Here is a 7,890-nt window from a genome sequence, read left to right on the forward strand (position 1 = left end):
GTACTTATTTTATCGGTCTCTTTTGCCGAACCGCTGGGTGATGGGGACATAAACACACTAGCATCGGTTGTCAAGCAATGCTAGGGGGACAAGCACAGACACACAAACACACACACACACACACACATATATATATATATATACATGTATACGACGGGCTTCTTTCAGTTTCCGTCTACCAAATCCACTCACAAGGCTTTGGACGGCCCGAGGCTATAGTAGAAGACACTTGCTCAAGATGACACGCAGTGGGACTGAACCCGGAACCATGTGGTTGGTAAGCAAGCTACTTACCACACAGCCACTCCTGCGCCTATAAAAAAAATATGGAACGCTTCACGAATGTGCGTGTCATCCTTGCGCAGGGGCCATGCTAATCTTCTCTGTATCGTTCCAATTTTAGAATATGTACCGCCGTAGCTAGCACTGATCACTCTTTTTATTTATTTTTCCTCATTTGCTCCTTTTTACTCATTTTTTTTTCTTCGGCCCCTCTTGTGTGTATGAATGATTTTAAACATCTACGCAGACAAACAATAATCATTCTCTCTTTCCTCCACATCTAATTTAGTCCCCTACTTATTCTATTCAGTATTGAGGGCACATGCCCTCATGGTTAGTTTTTTTTTGCACTCACGATTGCAAGACCGTGGTTTTAGTTCCTGGACTGAGTGTTGCTTTTTTTTTTGCTCGTAAGCAAAACACTTCATTTCACATTGCTTTGCAATCACTTCAGCACCTGACATGTGTACACCTGCTCTGGCACCATCGATTTGATGGAGAGAGTAGGGTGGTATACAGCACATACATTTAGTCACTATAAACAATTCATTTGTACAGGTAATTCAGCAAGAACATTGCAGAACCGTGTATTCTTTAGTTATGAAAGACTATCATCTAGGTAGATAATGTAGTGGCTTTATGACCTTTTCTCTATTAAGGACCATTTTTTTATTTCAAGAAATTATCTTGTAACCCTCAAGCTTTTAAAAGGTCTCTTTACTCAGTATGCTAATTTCATTAACTGCTGGCCTTTTTGTTTCATTTATTCTATGACAATGTGAAGGCACATGGCTCAGTAATTAGAACGTTTGACTCACAATCATAAGGTAGTGAGTTCAATTCCCTGACTGAGCTGTGTGTTGTGTTCTTGAGCAAGACACTTTATTTCGCATTACTCCAGTTCACTCAGCCATGAAAATGAGTCACAACATCACTGGGGCCAAGTTGTATCAACCTTTGCCTTTCCCATGGATAACATCAGTAGCATGGACAGGGGAGACTGGTATGGATGGGCAACTGCTGGTCTTGCACAAACAGCGTCGCCCAGACTTGTGCCTCAGAGCAGAACTTTCTAGGTGCAATCTCATGGTCATTCATGACCAAAGGGGGTTTTTACCTCTTTTACTCTTTTACTTGTTTCAGTCATTTGACTGTGGCCATGCTGGAGCACTGCCTTTAGTTGAGCAAATCGACCCCAGGACTCATTCTTTGTAAGCCTAGTACTTATTCTATCGGTCTCTTTTGCTGAACCGCTAAGTTACGGGAATGTAAACACACCAGCATCGGTTGTCAAGCGATGTTGGGGGGACAAACACACACACACACATACATATATATATATATATATATATATACGACAGGCTTCTTTCAGTTTCCGTCTACGAAATCCACTCACAAGGCTTTGGTCGGCCCAAGGCTTGCCCAAGGTGCCACGGAGTGGGACTGAACCTGGAACCATGTGGTTGGTAAGCAAGCTACTTACCACACAGCCACTCCTGCGCCTATGTGACAACATTTTGAAAATATATTTACTGCCATACTAAGTAATTTCCATGTACATAACTGGCACTCTGTTGGTTACAACAACAAGGGTTTTAGTTGGTCTGAGCAACAGAACTGTCTGCTTGTGAAATTAATATGCAAGTCGTTGAACACTCCACAGGCATGTGTACCCTTAAACCTTTTGATACCAACCCACCTGACACCGCCTCTGGCTTTTAATTACAAATGTCTTCGTTTCAAAAGCTCTGAATTAAAATCTTCCACCAAACCTTCGTCACAGTTTATTTTCCTAACACTAGCTGAATGATGACTCAGTTACTTTACTAAATTCTTTGTTATATTGAAAATTAATTGAAAGGAACACAAAGCATCTGAACAAAATAAGGCAATAAAATAAGGCAACAAAAGAGCTAATGTAGTTCTCAGAGATATTCAGCGTGACACAGAATGTGACAAGGCTGGCCGTTTTAATTACAGGTACAGCTCATATATGCCAGCTGAGTGAACTGGAACAACATGAAATAAAGAATCTTGCTCAAGGACACAACACCCCACCAGAAATTGAGCTAATGACTATACAATCATGAAACGAACACCCTAACTGTTAAGCTATGCATCTCAAGTTGAAATAAAAATAAATATTTTACTTATTTATGAACAAATGATGAGCTGATACAAAAAGCAGTCTTCTATACAGTCTTCTAAATTAAATTATTTTATTAGTAACACACTAATTAACAAAGTATACAATACAGATTGTAAATCCAAAGTGATAGAAAGAAAAAAACAAATTGGTTTCTTGCTTTATCTTTTCACAAAATAAGCTCATTTCCAATTTTCTTTATTTCTTGCAAATTCAGGGTGGCTGCAGGGTAAGAAGTTTGATTCCAGTTTCAGTCCTAATTCGTAGCACCTTGTCCAAGTGCCTTCTGCTATAGCCCCAGGCAGATCAAAGCCTTATTAGTGAATTTGGTAGGTGGAAACTGAAAGAAGTCCTTCATGTGTATATAGGTGCAGGAGTGGCTGTGTGGTAAGAAGCTTGCTTCCCAGCCACATTGTTCTGGGTTCAGTCCCACTGCGTGGCACCTTGGGCAAGTGTCTTCTGCTATAGCCTCGGGCTGACCTAAATCTTGTGAGTGGATATGGTAGACGGAAACTGAAAGAAGCCCATCATATATATATATATATATGTGTGTGTCTGTGTCTGTGTTTGTCCCCCACCCCACCATCGCTTGACAACCAATGTTGGTGAGTTTATGTCCCTGTGACTTAGCAGTTCAATAAAAGGGACTGATAGAATAAGTACTAGACTTTCAAAAGGATAAATCCTGGGTTCGACTGAAAGTGGTGCTCCAGAATGGGACTGAAACAAGTAAAAGAATAAAAGTGTGTTTGTGTTTGTTCTTCTCCCACCACCACCTGACAGTTAGTACTGGTTTCTTTATGTCTCCATAACTTAGCAGTTCTGTAACAGAGACTGATAGAATAAGTACCAGGCTTATAAAATTAAGTACTGAGATTGATTTGTTCAACTAAAAATCTTCAAAGCAATGCTCCAACATGGCTGCAGTCCTGTGACTGAAAACAGTAACAGATATATGTTGCTAATTTAACCCCTGGGTAAACAAAATTTATTCCGAGGAAGATAAAAGGTATGTGAGTTAGGAGTATATTTCCTCTTGTCCTTTTCAGAATGATAAACAAAAAGGCACCAGTAAAAGGTTGCTGGCATTGTGTGTAAATCAGAAACAATTGTTGTTGTTAAAGAAGTGAGGTGGTAGAATCATTACCTCAGTGGACAAAAGTGCTTGGTGGCACCCCTTCCTGCTCTTTACATTTTTAGTTAAAATTCTGTCAGCTTTGCTTTTCATCCCCATAGAGTCGATAAAATAAGTACCAGTTCTATATTGGATCCAATGTAACCAGCTTATCTCCACCCTTAAAATGGCACCAAAATTAGAAACCATTATTATTATTAGTGTTTAGTTTCTCAGTCTGCCCTTTATTCAAATAATGTGGATTTGATGAAAGAACTGTCATGCTGTAACTATTTTTGTCTTGCAGCAAGACTATTGATATTTTAGAGTGGTAGAGAAGAATGTTCATAAATGAAGGATGTTTTCGTTTTTTGTTTTTGTTGAAATTTTTGGTTTGTTTTTGATCCATTGGCATCAGCGTCATCATTAATGAGATTTTGTTTCATTTCATTTGGTTTTCTATATTCTTATAATGATAAATGAACATCTATATTATTAGACTTGTGTGCTGTGTATATATGTAGATAAGATGTACATCTAAATACATTTGCAAACATAGTTGTGTAAAAAATAGATATGAAGAAATCAGGCACATGCACACACACACACACACACACACACACACACACACACACACACACACACACTACATGTATCTGTCTATATGTAGCTAGCTAGCTGCCTATCTCTCTGTCTGCATGCCTACGTACGTATATGTATTTATGTATGTATATATAAACTAATCAGTTACAGGCACATTGTTTTGTTAAATTTTGGTCATGAAATATTTATAGAATTTTTGATATTCTCACGACTTTTGTAAAATCGAGGTAAACAGTTATCTTCTTTTTGGTTATTACTTGATTAAATTCCAACTTCTGTTGGCTTTCGTTCTTAGTGCTCATGTATTAAAGTAGTAGTAGTTGTTTTGGTGTTTATACCCAGCTTGAGATCAACTGAGCACATCTGAGTTTTGCTCACATTTCGAGCAAGTTAAATGCTTCTAATGTTCACTTGTTTGTGTAAAATCCCCTGGAGTTAATGTGGCATTAAACCCAAATGGTGCTGGTACAGATGTCCTGTTTCAGTGATTATGCTACCCATGCTGGCATGAAACATGGACGCTAAATGATGATGATGATGATGATATAGTGTAACCTATGCCAGCATAGACAATGGATGTTATATGATGCTGAAAAAGATGATGAAGTAGTTTTCTGATTAGCAAGGTACTGTACTTGATAACATACAAAATGTACAGGCATATTAGAGACACTCCCATTTCAGCAGTATTTATCATCATCATCATTTAATGTCTACTTTCCATGCTGGCATGGGTTAGATGGCTTCACTGGAACTGGTAAACCAGAGTGCTGCACCAGGTTCCAGTCTATTTTGGATTGGTTTCTACAGCTTGATGCTCTTCCTAATGCCAACCACTTCATAGAGTGTACCAGGTGTCTTTTATGTATCACCAGTATGGGAAGCTCTCACGTGTCTCCAGCACTGGTGCCTTCTACGAGTCTCTGGCACAAGTGCCTCTTAATGTGTTTAGAGCATAAAAACATGTGATATAGGAAAAACTTCACATAGAGGACCCAAGGCAAATTTTTGAAACATCCTTCTGGGAAAAAATAGTATGTCTTACATATTGATCAGTTATGTTAATCTGGTTTAAATATTTCATTGTCATACTTCTGTTGACAATGCACTGCTTTTGTTGCAGTTAATTTTGCTAGTAATAATGAATTTATTAAAATAATTTTATTGTAATAAATCTTGTGTTAATAGTAAATTTTATTGGATAGTTTTAACTGAGATCAACTTAAAGCAGAAAGTTCACATCATAAAACCAGGGTTAGTCTCAGGTGTGTTGTTATCATAAGAGTTAAATGGAAAAAAATACAGTGGAGATCTTGCTTTCAAATGGAAGTGAAGATGGTGACTCAAATATGGTTAAATGCTTCTGAGTTTACTAATTTTTCATATAGTTTCTCAGTGCATAGGAGTGGCTGTGTGGTAAGTAGCTTGCTTACCAACCACATGGTTCCATGTTCAGTCCCACTGCGTAGCACCTTGGGCAAGTGTCTTTTACTATAGCCTCGGGCCAACCAAAGCCTTGTGAGTGGATTTGGTAGATGGAAACTGAAAGAAGCCCGTCGTATATATGTATATGTATATATATGTATGTGTGTTTGTGTGTCTGTGTTTGTCCCCCCAACATCGCTTGACAACCGATGCTGGTGTGTTTACGTCCCCATAACTTAGCAGTTCGGCTAAAGAGACCGATAGAATAAGTACTAAGCTTACAAAGAATAAGTCTTGGGGTCGATTAGCTCGACTAAAAAGGTGGTGCTCCAGCATGGCCACAGTCAAATGACTGAAACAAGTAAAAGAGTAAAAGAGTTCATGTTGTAAGTCAAATTTTTGCGCCTAGATAACTGAAATTTTGCATCAGGCACATCTTCTCAAGGAGCAAGTCAATGGGTATGCGAATTTTTATGAAATTTGTTCTTTTTAGCTATTTGGCAGCGCAAAAGTTAAAAAAATCTAAGAATATTGTATATCCCCAAGCTCTGCAGTAGACACTGGAAAATGTTACTGATTAGAAAAATAATTCATTTAGACTAATTATGTAAATTAGTGTAGTTTTTGAAATACTGTACTAATTTTCCTAGAAAATGCATAAAAAATGTACAAGTAAAATTTTATTTTAGGCTCTGCATTTCTGTTTTTTTCTGTTTTGATGGGTGAAGGATGGTCCATTATATGAAGTTCAATTTGAACTATCTTCTAAATGGCTTGGATGCAACAATCCTGAATAAATCAATATTTCCTTTCAATTGATTAGTATTAGCATTTTCATAAAGTAATTTAACTAAGACTTAGTGCATTCAAATGGTTGTTTCAAGGTGAGTCGTTTATGCTGTGTACTTGTATTTTTTTTACCCCTGTTGTGACAGATAATTGCATGACTGTTAGTGGATAGGGTCTCCTTCTAGCCCCTACAGTGCAGGTTTAACCCTTTAGCATTCAAATGTAAGGCTTTTTTATTCGCATTGTTTTGAATTAATCATGCATTATCTCATAACAGTGAAATTTCAACAATGCAATTGTTTATTTTTAAAATGACTTTGTATGGTAGGTGTGAGAGGTTAGATCTGGCTAATCTGAACATAAAACAAGCAGAATATTGTGGCTGGATATAGCCGGTTTAAATGCTACAGGGGTTAAACTTGTTAATTAAGTTGTTATTATATTAAGAAATGGTCAGAAGGGAATTGAATGGTATACTGACCAACTACAAGTTGTATGCTTCGAAATTCTTTCATTCTCTTGATTTCCTGCAATTCAGACCACCTCATGGTCCTAGCAGACAAAATGGAAAAAGGTGTTGCCTTGGAGAATGGCAAAGGAGGTGCACTAGAGCAGCCACCCTGACTCAAGGGGCTTGTGCTTGCAGACAAGCATTTCCTCCCTGACAGCAGTGAGTAAGGATATGGTCTGGGAGCCAAGAATACCAGAGGGCTCCACTGCCACAGGTTCAACCATAAACCTGTCAGAGAGTGATTGATACCTTGACAGTTTTCCTTTCCCAACCTGACAAGCAGTGGAGCCTGGGCTGCGATGCGCAATAGTAAAACAACATTCATTGGTATGTTTTTACTTCTTTATGGGTATACGTTGGGTCAGAAACAAAATTTATTCATGACATTCAGCACAGTATCAGGACAATGTTTTATTGCTGTAGACTCTCTTTAAATGGGTTGAAAAATTCCAAAATTGCTATACAAATATTACATACCAAAGAACGTCCACACATCAAGCTGACAACAAAAACCAATATTTTCCATGAGATGGTTGTATTGAGCAGACTGGTAACTATTGATAAACTAATAAATAAATATGAAACTTAGCTATGATTCTATTCACAAAATCATTCACATTGGACTTGACTTTAGTAAAGTTCATACTAGAGAAGTACCAATTCAACTCACAGAATTACATAAATAGCATAGTTTATAATGTATGGACGATGTCCCGCTCTTTTGGTTGCAAAGCTAATACCTTCTGAGAGGAAAATCACTTTTGCTAATGAGACATGGATACCAACACAATGGATTACCAACCAAAGTGTTAACGTCAGAGTATCGAATGGAAACATCAGCGTAGCTGTGTGTTAAGAAGTTTGCCTCTCAACTACTTGGCTCTGGGTTCACTCTCACTGCATGGCACTTCGGGCAAATGCTTTCTACTGTAACCTCAGGCCAACCAAAGCCTTGTGAGTGGATTTAGTAAATGACAAAAACTGAAGAAGCCTGTTGTGTATATATATATATATATATAT

The 7,890-nt window shown here is 37.9% G+C and overlaps 1 protein-coding gene and 1 non-coding gene across 2 annotated transcripts in view; one reads left to right on the forward strand and one right to left on the reverse strand.

Moving 5' to 3' along the window:
• The window catches only part of LOC106878420 (probable ATP-dependent RNA helicase DDX49), a 608,416-nt gene that overhangs the window by 376,513 nt on the left and 224,013 nt on the right, over nt 1-7,890 (forward strand). The window lies entirely within an intron of this gene.
• LOC128247146 (U6 spliceosomal RNA) lies at nt 321-427 on the reverse strand. Its single transcript, XR_008263560.1, has one exon. It is a non-coding gene; the product is annotated as a U6 spliceosomal RNA (small nuclear RNA).

Source organism: Octopus bimaculoides, chromosome 2, assembly GCF_001194135.2.
Source record: "Octopus bimaculoides isolate UCB-OBI-ISO-001 chromosome 2, ASM119413v2, whole genome shotgun sequence".
Taxonomy (NCBI): Eukaryota; Metazoa; Mollusca; class Cephalopoda; order Octopoda; family Octopodidae; genus Octopus; species Octopus bimaculoides.